Consider the following 18962-nt stretch of genomic DNA (forward strand, 5'->3'; position numbering starts at 1 on the left):
AAAAACAGAAGAAGAGGAGTAGTTCTAAAAAAGATATGTTTTGAAAAAGAAAGAAAGAGAGAAGAAGAAGATTTGTTTTTAATTGTCCTGAACATGAAGGCAAGACCATCATGTTGACTCTTTAGTCTGAATGAGTTGTTTGAAAAAAAAAATACTTTAATCTATGATCAAGTCTCACTAAGTTGTTTAAAAGAAGAGATCTAATGGTTCTAGAACAAGAGATCTATAATATTATTAATTACCTAATGGTTCTAAAACAGAACACTCAGATCTGTTTAATCAGACAGATCGATAGTCAGATGACTCAGATCTGTCTGATTAAACAGATCAAACTCAATGTTTGTGTTCTGTTTCAGAACTAAAAAAAAAGATTATTATCTATGACCTATGATCTATCATCTTTTTACTTCTTGTATCAATATTATCTAACGGTTCTGAAACAGAACACTCATTTGAGTTTGATCTATTTAATCAAATGAGTGTTCTGTTTCAGAACAAAAAAAAAAAAATTCCACTATTTTTTGTGTCTGTACATGGTACATCTTACATCGACTTCAAGTCATACACCACAAAAAAAAATACAAGACAAATACATTATAGATCTGATCTATTTGATCAGACAGATCAAAGGTTTAGGACTCTGATCTGTCTGATAAACAGATCTGACTCGTTGGAGTCGAGATCTTTACATATAATCATAACAAATAATGTTATATACATTATTCATTACACATTACAACCATTATCTAAAACATTCAGTAAATAAAATCAAATAAACTAAATAACATCAAATAGATAACCATTAGATGAGTTCGAGGGCTTAACCGCGTCCTTTGATCCGAAGATCATCAGCGTATACCCATCATGAACTAACCATCAGAGAGATAATACACTTCGACCAACTTCGACCAACAGTAGATGATGATGATGTGATCAGAGACTTCGACCATAAGTAATCATAAGTCATAACCATAGTCTTTAATGGAAAATCAGAGAGATGATGATGTATACTAACCATATTGAGAGGCTTCGACCAACAGTAGATGATAGACTTCGACCAACAGTAGATGAAAGAGAGACTTCGACCAAAATCTTTAACCCTAGAAGTGTTCTTTAATTGAGGTACTAGAGAGATATGATGGTTTGAGGCTGAAAGATAGATAGAGAGGGGTGGAAAGAGAGAGAGAGAGAGCGGCGGAAACAGAGAGAGAGAGAGCGGCGGAAGAGAGAGAGATGATAGGGTTCGGTGAGAAGAGGCATTAGGGTTTTTACCTGGGAATTGAGGGGTATATATAGGCAGGTGAGATATAATCCAACGGCTGAGATATTATGTAATCTCAGCCGTTGGATTCATTAAAAACACGCGGATCATTCGAGCTGATCGACGGGCTACTCATCGGGCTCAACTAACGGGCAAACTATCGGGCTACACATACGGGCAACATATCGGGCCGGGCTTCGGACGGGCTTAACGGGCCGGGACTCGGAATTGAGAACCTGTCCGAGTCCCGGCCCAATTAGCCCGATATATCGGGCCGGGTTAGCCCGGCTCGGGGCTACGGTCATCGGTCTCTCACGGTTCGGGCCGAACGAGCTGGATCGCGGGTTTCCGGACCGTTTTCCCAGCCCTAACTCCCATCCAGATTTCTGCCCGTTTGATTTTAGTTTCAGTCGTTGGATGAGATTGAAAAGCAATACAAATTCACCGCCCATATAAGACCGAGGATCAGACTTTCTCTCTCCAACGGCATAATAATCTTACGCAATCTTTGTCCCAACGGTCGAGATTGGAGGGCCTAAATCGAAAATCAGCCTCTCTCTCTCTCTCCAACGGCTGAATATCTTTACTCAATCTTCTAATTGATTTCTTCTAAAACTTCTTTGATTTCACAACTTGTTGTAATTGATTTCATGTAACAAATTGAACCTTGATCGAGATTGTCAATCGGTGGAAGAAGAACTACTACAACGGCAACTAAGAAATACTTCCAAGCCCTAAGGCATTTGTGCTTTTTGAAGTGCGAAATTCAGTCCGCATTTTTGAATCTTGATAAAGATCGTCAACCGATCAGACTCTAAGAATCAGGTTGGTCTTTCATGCCTTCAAAACCTAATTTGTTTTGAGAGAGAGACAGTTATTGATGATTTTTCTTTTAAAAAGGTAGTCTAAGTAATACTTGAAACAATTTAAATCATTATAATCAAAATCAAGAACTCAAAAGGTCGATCAAACTAATCGATGAAAGAAGAATCGACTACCTCAGCCAGAAAGAATCAGGTTGCTCTTTCATGCCCTAACACCATCAAACCTAATTCGTTTTGAGAGTGTTTTTGGTGGATGAATCTTTCTTTCATCCATAACATTAAATGCTTTCTGAAGTCTTTGATCTTTAATCTTTTTGAGTTAATTAGGTCGATCATATGCATATGAGAAGGCTGATGGATTGGATTGCTTCAGCAGGTATAAATTTAGGGTTTTATTTACATTTTGAAAACCCCTAAGGAGAACAGATGATTTTATTTTCATTTTGTTTTAGAACTCTGTTGCATTTTCTAGCTAAACTTCATTAAGATTGTGAAGGGTACAGTTTGATATGGTTAGATGGCTCTTACTAGCTAAAAGAAGGCTGATGGATTGGATTGGATTGGGCACTTTTCTGCCTAAATGAGGAAGCTGGGAATTCCCCTGATCTTAGGAAGATAAAACAGTCTCTGGTTAGTTTTTAGGGTACAGTTTGATATGGTTAGATGGCTCTTACTAGCTAAAAGAACATTGACATACCCTTTTTCCTTTTCAAGTAAATCATGTTCCCAAATTCCAGTTACCATGAAATCTTACATCTAGTTACCATGAAATCTTATATCTAGTTACCATGAAATCTTACATCTAGTTACCATGAAATCTTACTTGATACCTACACTTTGGCATAGAACATCCTCTCCGAAAACCATTTAGGGTAAGTTATCACAACCCTAACTTTAGCAGATACTTTGCGAGTTAATAGGAAATGATTTGCTTTTCAAATTCAGGTATATAGCTGTTCGCATGGTTTCTTGTATATGAAAGGTTTATGCTGCCAGTTTGATTTTAGAGTGAAATAAATATTAACTTCGATGACATTTTTGTTCTCTTTAATCAGAAGTATCCAGTACTCTTTTTACTCATTTGCCTGTTGGGATATTACCTGAATGTGAAGTGGAAGCTATATTCATATACTTCGATATTATCTGTCTTGTCTTCTGCGGATCGAGGGACCAAAATCTCCTGAGGAAATGCTCTCTATCCTTCAGAGAGTAGTAGAAGAGAGTTCTACAGTCCTTGTAACAGCCCGGGTTGATGCTGAAGAAAGGAGGAATAACATTCGATTGAGAGAGGAGCAAGATGCAGCTTACCAAGCAGCACTAGAGGCTGATCAAGTAGGTTTTTCTTTCTTAGCCATGGACTTTTATTTTCGATTGCATATGCTTTCGAAATTGGGAGGGTGTAGATTTTGCTCCTTAATTTCTATATGTTATTGTGCTTTTTGAAGTGCGAAATTCAGTCCGCATTCTTGAATCTTGATAAAGATCGTGAACCGATCAGACAGTAAGAATCAGGTTGGTCTTTCATGCCCTAACGCCTTCAAAACCTAATTTGTTTTGAGAGAGAGAGAGTTATTGATGATTTTTCTTTTAAAAGGGCAGTCTAAGTAATACTTCAAACATTTTAAATCATTATAATCAAAATCAAGAACTCATGCAGGGTCGATCAACTGATCGATGAAAGAAGAATCGACTACCTGAGCCTGAAAAAATCAGGTTGCTCTTTCATGCCCTAACACCATCAAACGTAATTCGTTTTGAGAGTGTTTTTGGTGGATGAATCTGTTTTTCATCCATAACATTAAATGCTTCCTGAAGTCTTTGATCTTTAACCTTTTTGAGTTAATTAGGTCGATCCTATGCATATGAGAAGGCTGATGGATTGGATTGGGCACTTTTCTGCCTAAATGAGGAAGCTGGGACTTCCCCTGAACTTGGGAAGAAAAAACAGTCGCTGGTTAGTTTTTAGGGTCGATTTTATGCCTAGTTAAGATTAATTTCTTCCTTAATTAATTCGAAGCTGTGTGTTAATTCGGTTTATTGACAATGCTAACACTGTCAATTGCAGATGAAAGTGCTGAATTCCCCTTAATGAGGAAGCTGGGAAGTCTCCTAAATTCAGGAAAAAAAGTAGTCGTCGGTTTGTTGTTTTACTTGTTTTAATACATGACCTCCCTTCTTTTGGTTACCAGTACATCTGTAAGTAACCGTAGTGATTGTACGATCGAAGTATTGAATTCATATGTTACCCTAAGAAAAACGTAAGTTAGTTCCACATGTTTATGCATTAGTTATTTGGGTACTAACCAGTTGTATCTAGGACATGATAGGATACCTTTTCATTTTTATCATTAGCTATTTGGGTACTAACCAGTTGTATCTAGGACATGATAGGATTTCCGATACGAGACAAGAGAAGAGCTGCACTGATAAAAGCATATACAAGTAGGGATACTTAAAAACGCCAGAGGACACACATGGTTTAAGGTTTGAAGCTTGTTACCATATTTGCTGCCTTTAGTGATTTCGTAAAGCGACATTACTTTGATTACTGCCTTCATGTTTTGATCAATTTGGTAATACGACACATGTACGACTAACATTGCATAAGAGAGTTGAGCTCGTTGATATGGGAGAGGGGAGGTACTCAACCTACAGTCAAGGAAAATATTCAAATCGCATCAGGTGAGATTTTAAATACTGTCTTGCCGTTGCATATCAAATAAAAATTTCAAATATTTAATGCCTGCGTTTTCATTCAATAGTATAACTAGTATTAGGAACTTAGGATCTGGTTAATTAGATTAACTTGTTCATTTTTTGCCATATCTCTAATTTTTATATCATAAGAAGCCCATCGTGTTGGTTCTATTGTATAGCAATTCAAACTTGAGCTTGGTTATCCATTTGATGAAGGAAACTGCTGACTGGTTGCTCGTGGAGGGCAAATTTTTAATTTTTTTCCCCTTTCCAAGTTAAGTTTTTTTCGCTTTAAACAATCCTGGACTGGCTCCCAGAGAAGCTTTGTGCTTCATGAATACGTCTTTATTAGAGCTGGTCAATTAGATTAACTTGTCCTTATTTCAATCCGGTTTATTTTTTCAGCAATGCCTAGTGCAGAGCTTAGAGTTTATTGATGGTCGGAAAAGAAAATGGATGAGCTTATATTTTCAGGAATACATATTTGAACAGTAAACAAATGGTGTGAGTTAACTTAAAACATTCTTGCTTACCTGGTGTTATAAGTTATTACCAGTGGTGCCTCACCCTGAAAATTAATGTAGGTTGTCGAACAAACAATTGAAGTGATAGCTACCAGAATGAAGTTAATACAGAGGCCACCTTTCTTACTTGCTATCAAGGTTCCTTACCTTACATTTCATTTCTATAAATGTTCTTGTCGAATATTGATATGGCAAGCCCAATTAAATCTTTTAGATGAGTATATGTACCGTTATTGAACATTATGAGTTGTTTAAACTTGTTCTCAGTGGGTTGCTGGGAAACTGAGAAAAGGTTGTTTTATTTTTCTGCGGTTTCAACATCTTGGTATTTAAAATATGTTGTTGTTAATGGTTGTTTTTGAAATTTCAGTTAGATGTATGATGTCTCGTATCTTGTGAAGGAATGCAAATTGTTAGGGAGAAAAATCAAGGCAGCCTAGGTGCCAGAGCAGGTCATCTTATTGATTTTATGTTAAAATTAATATATGCTGCAAAAAAATACGCTCAAAGGACATAACTTACAAATTGATGGTAGTTTGAATTCTTGAACTATGGTAAACTAATTAAAGCTCTAGATATAATAGACTTCTATAGGTTTGTTTGTGACGTAATAGAGTTTTGAGAATCATTAACTCAGGAAGTCTGGTATCTCCCACTACCATGTCTCATCTAATTTTATGAAGTGTTATATTCCTCGCCCTTTTTTTTGTGTCTGTTAGTTTTGAGTGAGTTTCTTTGTGTGTTTTGAGCTTATCTGAGTTTATTTGTGTATTGTATTTTTAAGTTGTATTTAGTTTTCGCCCACACAACCATTACAAGTGTTTGTGTTTAATTATCTCCAACACTTGGTTTTTGGTTCTTGTTGAGAGTCTCTCACTATCATTTTCTTACTGCACATGTGCATTCATTCACATATTCATGCACACAAACATGTAAATTGGACTGCATAGCTTCGAAATCCACTTTTATTCGACTACGTAACAAAATCCTTTTTTTATTGATGGTCTTTGTAGCTTTGACAGCCACTAGATTGCTATTGGTTTTATTTAAGCATGTTAACAGATCTGACTCCTTGCACAGCTCTGGCTGAGAAGGTATTTTTTTCACTTCGTGGAGCTTTTATGGTTTTGTAAAGTCTACAGGGAACTGATATGTCGATGATTCATGAATCCATGAGAAGTAAAAAAGTGATCAATTTTAACTTGTCGCTTTCTAACATAAATTGCTTCTAGAAGCTGGATAAGACTAAAGACACCAACAAACAATGTAGGCAATTAGAGGAATTACAGAGAAAATGAGAGTGTCCGCAGGGTATGTTTAATTTACTTCAGTAGTTTCCTTGTTTTATTCCCTCTAATTACATTGGTGTTTGAAGTTGTGTTCATGTCTTAGCTCTTACTGTACTTTTGGCATGCCTTGCGGGCTAGTTTGGACTTTCATTTAGTCTAGAATACAAGTTGTTGGATAGGAGATGTATAAACTTGTTATCTGCCAAATAGTCCGAGCTTGTTCACAAATATATCTTTCTATTGGCAACTGAATAAGTTTATAAAAGTTTCAATTTTTTTGCTTTTTAGTTTGGTTGATCAACGATTTTTATCGCCAAATTGAAGGTGAGGAAGCTGGTAATTCCCCTGAACTCTGGAAGAAAAAACAGGTGTTGGTTAGTTGTTTAACTTGTTTAAATAAATGTTATCCCTTCTTTTGGTTACCAGTACTTGTGTAACTAACCGAAATGATTGTATTGTTCCAGATCAAAGTGCTGAATTCATATGTTACCATAAGAAAAACGTAAGTTAAGTTCCACTCTTCTAGTTATCTTGGCCATGAAAGGAATTCTCGTGGCAACTAGAAGTAATTTGCCAGCACTGCTGTATCTTGTATGCCCTGGGATACCTCTTCATTTTGTATCTATATGATGCTATTTGGGTACTGGCTAGTTGTATATATGACATGATAAGATTTCCAATACGAGACAAGAGAAGAAAATGTGAAATTGCACAAGAACAGCTGCACTGATATAAGAGCGTGTACAAGTTGGGATATTTAATAAGGCTAGAGGAATTTAAGTTTCTTAGATACATATATAAGGACTTACATGGTTTAAGGTTCGAAGCTTGTTAACCACGCGAGCTTCAATCCTTCCATAAAGCTAGCTCCAGAAGTTTGTTTGATTTCTGCTATCTGTCATGACTTTGTGTAGTTATTGCATAACCGGCAGTCCATGCTTCTATTTAGTTTTGGTCTACAGTTTTTGATCAATTTGGTGTTACTGCACGTATACGGCTAACATTGACCTTAAGATAGTTAGCTCTTTGATACGGGAGTGGGGGAAGTAGTGAACCCAGAGCTCAGGAAAATATTCAAATCGTATTAGGTGAGACTTGATTTGTTACTTCATGCCTCTACATAGTACATACCGAATAACAACCTCAAACATTTAGTGCCTGCTTTTTCATTCATTATTATTAGGAAGTTAGGATCTTTTAAATAAATTTACTTACTCTTTTTGCCATTATTGTTATTTTCTATGATTTTGACATTTTTCAACATTTTCATAAGAAGCCCATTGTGTTGGTTCTATTCTATAGGAATGTTTACTTCAACTTGGTTTATCCTCTGGAGGAGCAAAAAGGATTTGAGTAAGATGGATGAGACCTGATGCACTTGGCGACACTTGATGCAGGTTAATGCGTTTCACAACTATAGTTAACTGAGTCAAACTTGATGCACTTTCTAGGATTAGGTTTAATTTGATGAAGGTTACAGCTCAGATTTTGGCAACAAAGTTAATGCGTTTCACAACTATAGTTAACTGAGTCAAACTTGATGCACTTTCTAGGATTAGGTTTAATTTGATGAAGGTTACTGCTGAGTGGTTGCTGTTTAGAGGACAATTTCTGTCCTTTTTCTTATTAAGTTGTATTGCTATAAATGAGAGAGAGTACCCTAGACTGGTGGTCCCAGAGAATCTTTGTGCTTCATGAATGCCTCTTATTTTTGTCTTGTTTATTTTTTCAGCAATGTCTAACCAAGAGCTTAACCGCTGTGGGAAGAAGAAAATGGATGAGATGGATCAGGCTATTGGACGGTCAAAAATGGTATGGGTTAACTTAAAACATTTCTTTCCATAAGAATTGACTGTTGTTATAACTAATGGGGCCCACCTTGTTGGTTGTGGAACAGTTAAAGTGGGAATTCAAACTGGAGCATTCGTGAAGGACCAAATCATTAGGTTAAATGCCAGGTTGTTACTAGCTCCTTATACATTTGATACTAGGCTGTTTAATACAATCCGTCCTTCTGACAAAAGGATATGGAAGACAATTTCATCATTGGAAGAGTATATGTACTGTTGTTGTATAATAGTGATAACTAATCTCTTCGATGCTAAAAACTATGGATGGAAGACAAGTTCATCGTTGGAAGTGTATATGTACTGTTGTTGTATAATATTTAAACTTGTTCCCAATGTCTTGGTTCCGGGAGAAACTGACAAAAGGCATTATTTTTGTGCACTTTCAACATTTTGGTGCTTAAAAGTTGTTGTCCACGGTTGTTTCTGAATTTTCAGTTATAAGTATGATTTCCTCGTAAGTTGTGTCAGGAATGCAAATTGTTAGGGAGAGGAATCAAGGCAGCCCAGGTATCTTATTGATTTTATGTTCAAATTATGGCATGTTGCAATAACATACGCTATAAGGACATAACTTGTAGAGGTCATGGTAGTGGAATTCGAGTTATGGTCAACTAATTAAAACTCTAGGTACAGTAGACTTCTAGAGGTTTCTGACATAATACCACAGGTGGAAGTTCGTTGATGTGCTGAGAAACATTCTTAAGATATTAAGGACTTGCTGGTGCCAAGTAAAGGGCATACTACGCAATTTCAGAAAAGGTAAAGGACAGACCACCTTTATATATTGTGTTGTTATATTTGCTTAGTGATCTACTAAAAGATACATTCTTTACAATTCCCATGCTTCACAGGTGAATTAAAAACTCAAACGGGCACATGATAAGGTATCTTTTATTGTCATCACAGGTATATATTAATTTTAACAAACACATCTTGGGTTGGCTGTGAAATAAATCAATAACATTGTCTCATCAAACACGGAATTATTCTCCATATCGTCCTTCCCTTATGTAATGCAATATTAACCCAATGAACAAACACATCTTGGGTTGGCTGTGAAATAAATCCCCTAGTATTAAGACTTGATAAGAAGAGATGTCGAACTGCTAAAGTAAAGCTACAATATATGAACAGGTGAGGACCAGATTCACTTTTTTTTTTGCACAAAATTCATCAATTTGGCCTCTTGGATCCCCTTTTGATCAATTGATCCTCTTGTGGGGTCTACCTAGGATGACTGCCCATATCATAAACCTGGGAGGAATGTTTCTTATCTAAATATGAAGCTGATTCTATCTTAAATCGCTGGGCTTCAAACAACTTGCATCTACTATGAACGTTTCCTGAATTTCTTTCTTCCTTTCTCTCAATGTTTTTTATCCAGATAAAAGCTTTGGTGAATCCAGCCGAAGATATAATGAACATTTGGCATGGTTACTCTGCTTTGCAAGAATTTTTCACAATTGTAACAGTTCCCCAGAAATTCGTGAGTGTCCGGTCATATGTCAGTTTGTGTTTTCATCCAACCTTATCATATGCTAGTTTGAGTTTTCAATCCACCATCTGGTAACCTTATCATATACCAAGACTGAAGATTACTAGAGACTATGTTCTTTTAATTGCATCACATGTATGTTATTTTGAGTTTTCAATCTACTATGGTGTCGTGTAGAGATTTAGCTCTTCAGGTCTTGTTGTTGAAATAGGATTAAATTGCTTTTGTTTTTTTTTGGTTCTTTTTTATAAATTCAAGGAGATGGAGTTGTTAGCAGTTCTTTATACATCTGATACCAGACTGAAGTTAGTAAAGTGACCACCCTTATTACTTGTTAGGTTGTTTCCTCACCTTTCATTTCATTTCGTCTAATGTTCTTGAATAATAGTAATAATTAATCCGTCTTTCATTTAGGGACTCTGATCTCTGTAAGCATATATGTGCTGTTTTCCAGGGTGTTTTTTTGAACTTTCAGTTAGAAGTAAAACTCCCTTTTTACAATCTCTTCCTGGAATTTACTCTTTAGATAAGTATAATATTCTTGTTTTCTATACTAGGAATGCAAATTGTTAGGAAGAGGAATCACGGGAGAATGAAGAATCAGGGCAGCGGGAAATGTCTTTCTGATTTTATGTTTAAATCAAGGTATGCTTCTTTCAACAAAAAAAAAAAAAGGTATGCTTGTATACTATAAGAACAAAACTTACGAAGTTCCAGCTTAGTGGTAGTTTGAATTGTTCACCTGTGGTCAACTAATTAAAGCCTTAGGTATACTAGACTTCTAGAGTTGTGTGATAATAGAGGTTTGGGGAATATTAACTCAGTCTGGCAACACCCACTACCATAAGTCATCTTGATTTGTGAAGTGTTTTTTTGTCGGGCTTTCTATATAAAGGTGTTAGTTTGAGTAAGTTACTTTTTGTGTTTTTTGGTTTCTATTTCTGTTTCTTTTTGTTTGAGCTTGTTTGAGTTTATGTATTTTATTTTTGGGCTTGCGTTTGTGGTTGTGTTTGTGTTCGTGTTTACTTTGATTATTTTTTGTCTTTCTTTTTGTGTTTTTGTTTGCATTGTGAGTTTATTTTTGTGTTTGTGTAGTTTCTTGTATATGTTCCTGGATGCAGTGCACGCATGTGCGTCTTAATGGAATACTTGTTTGTGTATTTTCTTGTAATTGATCCTCTCCCAATGTCGATAAATTGTTTTTCTCAATGACACGACGATTTCAGGTTTTTGGGTTCTTCAGAATTTGGTTTTTGGCATTTTTTTTGTGTATGTGTTCATGATCGTGGATGTGGTTGTGTTTGGTATTTGTGGTTGTGGTTGTGTTTGGTTTTCGTGTTTATATTTGTTGTTTGTGTTTGTATAAGTGTTCGTTTGTGCGCCTATAATTGTGTTTCTGATGCTGTTTATGTTACATTGGTGGTTGTGTTTGAGTTATAGTTTGATATTGGTGCTTGCGTTTGTCTAGGTGTGTGTTTGTTTTTGTTCGTGTTGGTGTTTACTTTTGGTTTGTGTTTTGTGTTCTTGTTCCTATTTGTGTCTGGTTGGTGGTTGTGTTTGAGATAGTGTTGGAGTTTGGACTTTCTATTTGTGTATCTGTCTGTTTCTTGTATGTGTTTGCATATGCTATTGTACTTGTTTCAAGATTGGATGTATATTTGTATCGTGTAGAGATTCTTACATTAGATGTGGTGTATGGATCGTATTTTGTGTCAAATTAGGAGTTGGGATTAAATGTCGTGGAATTTGATATTACCTCTCTAACAACCAGTTTTAACTCCACCTATCCGATGTTTGGTATTCGTACTTGCTGGGACCGAGCCTTCAAAATGGATGGAAGATGATTCTTGTTCTCAGTTGTTGAGGAAAACTTCCCACAAGAGAAGATGATAAATTTTGGAACTTCAAGATGCGGGGGCTCTTGTGGGTTACCTAATTGGAGGAGATCCAATTTCCAAGTGGTGTAGTTTGCCTAATGGAGATTGATGTTGTTCTGGGTTACCTATTAGGTTTGCTGGTACAAAATCAAGTTCCAAACATAATTTTCATTTCTTCTGGGTTTCCTTTTATGCTGAAAAGACTTGTCTATATGGTTGTGTTTGCAGATTAATGCTGCCACAAATACGAAAACTCTTGTGGGCCTGCTTTCAACAGTAAGAGAAATTGTGTAGCTATGGCATCAGTCCCTAAAAGATGAAAATTCTGGAAATATTGATAGTCCTATACCAACGACTTTCGTTAAGCACTTCATTAAGGAATATGAGAAGAAAGAGGAATATACAGGTACTGTAGTTAGGTTTTCCTTATTTTCCTTCTAGTCTCCTATGGGTTTAAAATATTAAAAGTTTCTTCGTAAACTCTAAGCAGCTCTCCTAGTTAGATTGCATGTTCTCGGACAGTCTTGCGATTGAGTGGATGGATCCTGATAGGTCATTAGCAATGGGAAAGGGACCAGATCAGAAGGGTATTTGTGTTAATCGAGCGAACTTCGGTAGTATTTCAGTTTCTAATAAACCATTTAATGTGCTCATCAGATCTAACAGAATTGATATTGCTTATGATGGAGCAGGCACGCAACTTTAACTGAATTTCTATTGGAACTGCTAAACATGTTGGACTACTTTATATCGAGACACTTACACGAGATTTTAAACCTACAACTCTAACGACCTTTGCCTATTAGCTATAGATAGGATCCTCCCTCATGCCCCCCAAGCCCAGGTGCAGGCTTGTTCTTGGGGAATGCTTCATGAGCCCATCCAAACAGCCTCACACTTACTTAGCTTGAGCTCGAACCGGTAGCTCAGTCTCAAAATGCTCCCCCAAGCATGTGGGAAACTAGAACAATATCCGGCAGCATGAACTTTTTTTGCTTCCTTGTTCTTTGAGTCTTCCATTAGGCGTGATACTTCCATTGTATAATTAGCGACACAAAAACAACTCATGTCACCTAATACCACTGGAACACCTCTTTATTGTGTCGTAGCTGTGTGAGTCTTTACTGCTGTAGCTGTTCTGTATCTTTGTTCTGAAGTAAGTACTGTTTCTTATCAAACTCACTGAAAGAGATTGTTCTTTCTAAGAGAAAATATCATTTTTAATATTCTTGAGTACTTCTTTCTACCTAATTAACTGTTTCGTAACGGGGTTCGTGTAGGAACGGCTTGTAGTGATATCTTAATATAGTTTCAGTGTTTGATGTTGCGAAATGGTTATGGTTATTTCGTGAAGGGGCATGCAGCTGGCATAATCATCGGTTATGAGACAATGTTAAGACTCATGTGGGGAGATAAGCAAGTCATTTCGTGACCTGTTTTCTTGTTATCCACGGGTACTTAAATCTTAAGAAGCTTCTCATATTTAAACTTGTTTTAGGTTCATGCTTTGAATGGTTAACCTATCACGAATCACAAGGAATAGCCGAATAGGTACCTGTGGTGAACGAATATAATGCTGAATTTTTAAAATTTGAACAGGACTACCATAAGGTCTGTGTGTATGTGGAGGTATGATCCATTTCTATTCTTCTCCGTATAGTTTTCACCTTCTATGAGAGATTTCCTTTTCTTTTGTTACTATAAGATTTCTTGTTTCATTACAGGGCTCGATTTCATTAAGACCATCCTGCAGCATGAACTTTTTTGACTTCCTTATTCTTTCAGTTTTCCATTAGGTGTGATACTGCCGTTGTATAATTAGCGACACAAAAACGACTCATGTCATCTAATATCACTCGAACACCTCTTTGTTGTGTCGTCGCTGGGTTAGTCTCTAATGTTGTAGCTGTTCCATATCATTGTTCTGAAATGAGTACATTTACTTATCAAAATCGGCAAAAGAGACATTGTCCTTTCTAACAGAAGATATCATTTTCAATATATTTGAAGTACTCATTTCTACCTATTTATGTGTTCCTTAATTCGGTTCTTAGTATAATGCACCAGAGTACACACCCTTTAAACTGTTAGCGAACAACTTCTATGTAATGGCACAATCAGAAGATGAACAGCTTGTAATGATATCTGAATATAGTGTCAGTGCTTGATCTTGCGTAATGGTTGTGGTAATTTCGTGTAGGGGCTTGCAGCTGACATAAACATCGGTTATGAGACAATGTTAACACTCATGTGACGAGATAAGCATGTCATTTCATAACCCGTTTTTTTGTTATCCACGGGTTCTTAAATCTTAACAGTCTTCTCTTATTTGAACTTGTTTTAGGTTCATGCTTTAAATGTTAAACCTATCACGAATCTCAAGGGATAGGTAGGTACCTATGGACTATGGTGAAGGAATATGATGCTGAATTTTTAAATTTTGAACAGGACTACTACGATAAGGTCTGTGTGTGTGTGGAGGTATGATCCATTTCTTTTCTTCTTCATATAATTTTCGCCTTCTCTGAGGGATTTCCTTTTCTATTGTTAATATAAGATTTCTTGTTTCATTAGAGGACTTGATTTCATTAAGACCATCCTGATGTACTGGATAGAAGTTTAACATTACGTTCGTAGGAGATTCAGTGCAGATTTCTAGCTGATATTCAGATTGATAAAGTTGTTTCATTTGTCTATTGTGACACTTGTAAGATTTCTCAACCTCACAACGAGAGACGTCTTTTTCTAGCCTTCTGGCGCTATTGCTGAAAAGGTTGTTTCGTGTTGTCCCATCTCGTTCCTTTTAGAGCTTCTTATTTTAATAGTGGTTGAAGAGAAATATAGCTCTTTCGGTTTTGTTCAACGAAGTCTCTAGCCGAAGCCTTCATATATCATGTATTCCAATTTGTGTAAACAAGCAGAACTAGAACTAATATATTATCATATCATTACCAGAAAGCAGCTGAGAAATTCTAAAGCAGTGCTGTTTTGGCTATAGCCTTACTTGATTGGATAAATTACTTCAGCATTTACTGCAAATGGGATCACAATCTAATTCTTCCGTGGTAAGTGATGATCACAATCACTAATTCTATCTCCAGATTCATTATTCGAGTGTTAGTAACTCAATTTCTCTTTTACATTTCCCTTTTTCTCGTCTACAGATCGAAGTGAGCCTCCGACATCAAGTATTCTTTAAAATGTGTTGTTATCATGTCCGTTGTTGATCATCTCCTTGTTAGGTTATGTAATAACACTTGATTCTCCGATCTCATAACTTATTTCTCCTCTCTCATCTTTGTTGTTTTGGACTTGAATGCAGGCTATCGCTGGCCATGCTCTTAATTTTCTTCAGTTGCTGAACAAAAAAATCTGGTTGATCTTCGACCTTTCGAAACTTCCCATTTACTTTGCTAATTTCTTTCTTTTTTGTTAACTATGCAGCTAAGTTTATCTAGTATTGTTCATGTTTGAATAGTTTTTTGTCTTTTTAACTACAAATATCTTGAGGAGCATTATTATTTATAACAGGTTTAGAATTTGAGAATGGGAACGTAAAGGCATTTTATAGATGCCCATAAGCATCTTTCCATCTAGATGAACTGGACATAAAGAAACTCGTGAGATTGATCCTACTACCACATATTTATTTTTTTAACCAATAATTGCAGAAAGCATGCTGGAAAAAAAGAGAAATGTTGTGCAAGAAAAAAATGTCTGATGGGTTGTATGGTGGTTAGGGGGAAAGTAGAGTTAAAGTACAACGTACAACTAGAAGGATACCAAGTTTTATGAGAACATATTCTCAAATATGAGCAACTTAGATTCTCTTAACTCAAATGTAAGTGTCAAATAGAACTTTTTTTTTTCAATCCTCTTCTTCCGTTTGTGTTAGCCTAAATGAGTTTATTTGTGTGTTTTTGGGTTTATTTTTTTGTTTGTGAATGTGGTGTTTTGTTTTTGTGCTTGTGTTTTGTTTGTGTTTATATTTGTTGTGTTCTTATAAGTGTTTGTTTGTGCGTTTGTATTTGTGATCATGTTCATGTTTGTATCTGATTATTGCTTGTGTTAGAGTTAGACTTGGAGTTTGGTGCTTGGGTTTGTGTTCGTTTAACTGTTCGTTTTTGGGTTTGTATTTGTGTTTGTATTAATGCTTGTCTTGGTATTTGTTTTTGTATGCGTTTGTGGTCGTGGACGTGGTTGTGTTTGGTGTTTGTGGTCGTGGATGTGGTTGTGTTTGGTGTTTGTGGTCGTGGTTGTGAATTTTGTATTCGTGTTTTTGTTTGTTGGTTGTGTTTGTATAAGTGTTCATTTGTGCGCTTGTAATTGTGTTCCTGATGCTGTTTATGTTCAATTTGTGGTTGTGTTTGAGTTATAGTTGGATTTTGGTGCTTGCGTTTGTCTACTTGTGTGTTTGTCTGTGTTCGTATTGGTGTTCCATTTTGGTTTGTTTTAGCGTTCTTGTTCGTATTTGTGTCTGATTGGTGGTTGTGTTTGAGATAGTGTTCGAGTTTGGACTTTCTATTTCTGTATCTGTGTATTTGTTGTATGTATTTGCATATGCTATTGTACTTGTTCAAGATAGGATGTATATCTGTATCTTGTAGAGATTTTTACATTAGATGTGGTGTATGGATCGTATTTTGTGTCAAATTAGGAGTTGGAAATAAATGGCGTGGATTTTGATGTTACCTCTCTAACAACCATTTTCAACTCCACCTATCCGATGCTTGGTACTCGTACTTGCTGGTACCAAGCGCGCAAAAAGGAAGGAAGGTGATTCTTCTTCTTAGTTGTTGAGGAGAACTTCACACAAGAGAAGATGATAAATTTTGGAACTTCAAGATGCTGGGACTGTTGTGGGTTACCTTATTGGAGGAGATCCCATTTCTTAGTGGTGTAGTTTGCCTAATGGAGATGGCTGTTGTGCTGGGTTACCTATTAGGTTTGCTGGTACAAAATCAAGTTCCAAGATAATTTTCGTTTCTTCTGGCTTTTCTTTTATGCTCGAAAGACTTGTCTACATGGCTGTGCTTACAGATTAATGCTGCCACAAATACGAGGAATATACAGGTACTGTAGTTTGGTTTTCCTTATTTTCCTTCTAGTCTCCTATTTGTTTAAAATATTAAAAGTTTCTTCTTAAACTTTAAGCAGCTCTCCTAGTTAGATTGCAGGTTTCCGGGCAGTCTTGCGATTGAGTGGATGGACCCTGATATGTTATTAGGATGGACCAGATCAGAGGTATTCGTGTTAAAAGAATCGAGCGAACTTCTGTAGTATTTCAGTTTCTAATAAACCATCTAATGTTCTCTACAGATCTAACGGAATTGATATTGCTTATGATGAAGCAGGCACACAGATTTAACTGAAATGCTATTGGAACTGCTAAACATGTTAGACTACTTTATAGCGAGACACTAATACGAGATTTTAAACCTACACCTATAACGATCCTAGCCCTATTAGTTATAGGTAGTGTCCTCCCTTATGCCACCCAAGCCCAACAGACACAAGCTTTGTTCTTGAGGAATGCTTCATGAGCCCATCCAAACAGCATCACACTTACTAAGCTTGAGCTCGAACTTGTAGCTCAGTCTACATATGCTCCCCCAAGCTTGTTCTTTTTGCCATTTCTCTAATTTTTATATTATTCTGATATTATTTAACATTTTCATAAGAATATGTGTTGTTTCTATTGTATACTGATCCTTACTTGAACTTGGTTATCCATTTGCGGAGCAACAAAGATTTGTGAAAGAAGGATAAGGCCTGATGAAATTGCTTTTAGGTGACACATTTAGCAACAATTTAATGTGTTTTACAGATTTACCAACAAAGTTATGTTTTTTACAAATCTAGTTAAGTGAATCAGCCTCAATGCAATTTCTAGGATTAGGTTTGATTTGGTGAAGGAAACTGCTGACAGGCTCCTCTTTGGAGGTCACCAATGTTTTTCCCTTTTCAGGTTAAGTTGTGTTCACTATAAACATGAGAGAGTACCCTAGCCTGGCTCTCACGGAATATATTTTATTTTTTCAGCAATGTCTCTTGAAGAGCTTATTGATGGTGGGAAGAAAAAAAATGGATGGGGTGGATCAGGTTATTGACCAATGATAAGTTGTGTGAGTAACTTAAAACATTTCTTTGCCTAAGAGTTGATATAACGACTGGAGGCTCACCTTGAAAATTAATGTAGGTTGTGGGAGAAATATTTGAAGTGGGAGACCAAACTGGAACGGCCTTGAAGGGTCAAGTGAGTAGGTTAAGTGCGAGTTCGTTACTAGTTCCTTAAACATCTGATAAAAGACGTAAGTTAATACAGTGGCCATCTGATAACGGGGTATGTTTAATATACTGCTCATGTCTCTGCATTTTATCCGCTTCAATTACTTTTGTTTGAAGTTTTGTTCACATCTTAGCTCTTACTACTTCCGGCATGCCTTTCAGGCTAGTGTCAGCTCTCATCTAGTCTACAATAGAAGTTTAGCAAGTGATGTATAATCTTGTCAAATAGTCCGAGCTTGTTCAAAATATCTCTTTCATTTGGCAACTGAACAACTTTATAAACATAGCAATAATTTTGCTTATTATTTTGGTTGATCAAAGATTTTGATCCAGAAATTAAAGATTAGGGTTTCTGTTTTTCTTTCAACAGAGGAGTTACAATTCCAAGTTGATGATCTACTTCCTTAGTCCACTGATCCCTCTTCGTCCCGTTTGAAGTAAGTAACTCTTAGTTGTTCTCTCTCGTTCTCTGTCCTCTATTTTTTTGATCATGAATGCTGGATTTACTGATAGGGTTTTTTAAGTTCTTTTAGTTGGTTCTAGTTTTACTACTAAAATTCTTCTCTCTATCTTTCTCTTCTCATTAACTTTTATTTATCACTACTCTGTTTTTTGCAGGATAAAGCTGATGCTATTGTGCTGCTTCACTCAATTAAAATCCTACTTTTTACTGGTCTTTTTTTTTTTGAAACTTTGAATTAATATTAAAAGGGAAAACTATACAAATGGGGGGAGGTTAGTGGATATGTTACTTTTTACTGGTCTTCTTCCCAAACTTTTTGAAATTGATGCTGTCATGTTGGTTCAATTATACTTGATTTTTGATATTTGTGTGTTGGTTCATAGTCTTGACTGCC

General features: G+C 36.2%; 1 protein-coding gene across 2 annotated transcripts in view; it reads left to right on the forward strand.

Annotated features, from left to right (window-relative positions):
* The first annotated feature begins 1733 nt into the window (after positions 1–1733).
* Positions 1734–18962, forward strand: part of LOC147556886 (uncharacterized) — a 56891-nt gene continuing 39662 nt past the window's right edge. The window contains exons 1-18 of one of the 2 annotated variants that reach the window (XR_015233640.1): positions 1749–2086; positions 2413–2461; positions 3141–3417; positions 3531–3597; positions 3743–3798; positions 3933–4039; positions 4151–4569; positions 4694–4767; positions 4962–5056; positions 5188–5284; positions 5367–5444; positions 6320–6400; positions 6539–6617; positions 6884–6963; positions 7060–7097; positions 7898–7992; positions 8328–8407; positions 8493–8778. The gene's annotated coding sequence lies outside the window, so the exon portion shown is untranslated. Of the gene's footprint in view, positions 2087–2161; positions 2279–2412; positions 2583–2727; positions 3418–3530; positions 3799–3932; positions 4040–4150; positions 4768–4961; positions 5057–5187; positions 5285–5366; positions 5445–6319; positions 6401–6538; positions 6618–6883; positions 6964–7059; positions 7098–7897; positions 7993–8327; positions 8408–8492; positions 8779–18962 lie in introns of those variants that run through there. The other variant, XM_086657861.1, reaches the window with a different exon arrangement.

Source organism: Eschscholzia californica, unplaced genomic scaffold (genome assembly GCF_041429995.1).
Source record: "Eschscholzia californica isolate CP2 unplaced genomic scaffold, dmEscCali1.0.p SCAF_2, whole genome shotgun sequence".
Classification (NCBI taxonomy): Eukaryota; Viridiplantae; Streptophyta; class Magnoliopsida; order Ranunculales; family Papaveraceae; genus Eschscholzia; species Eschscholzia californica.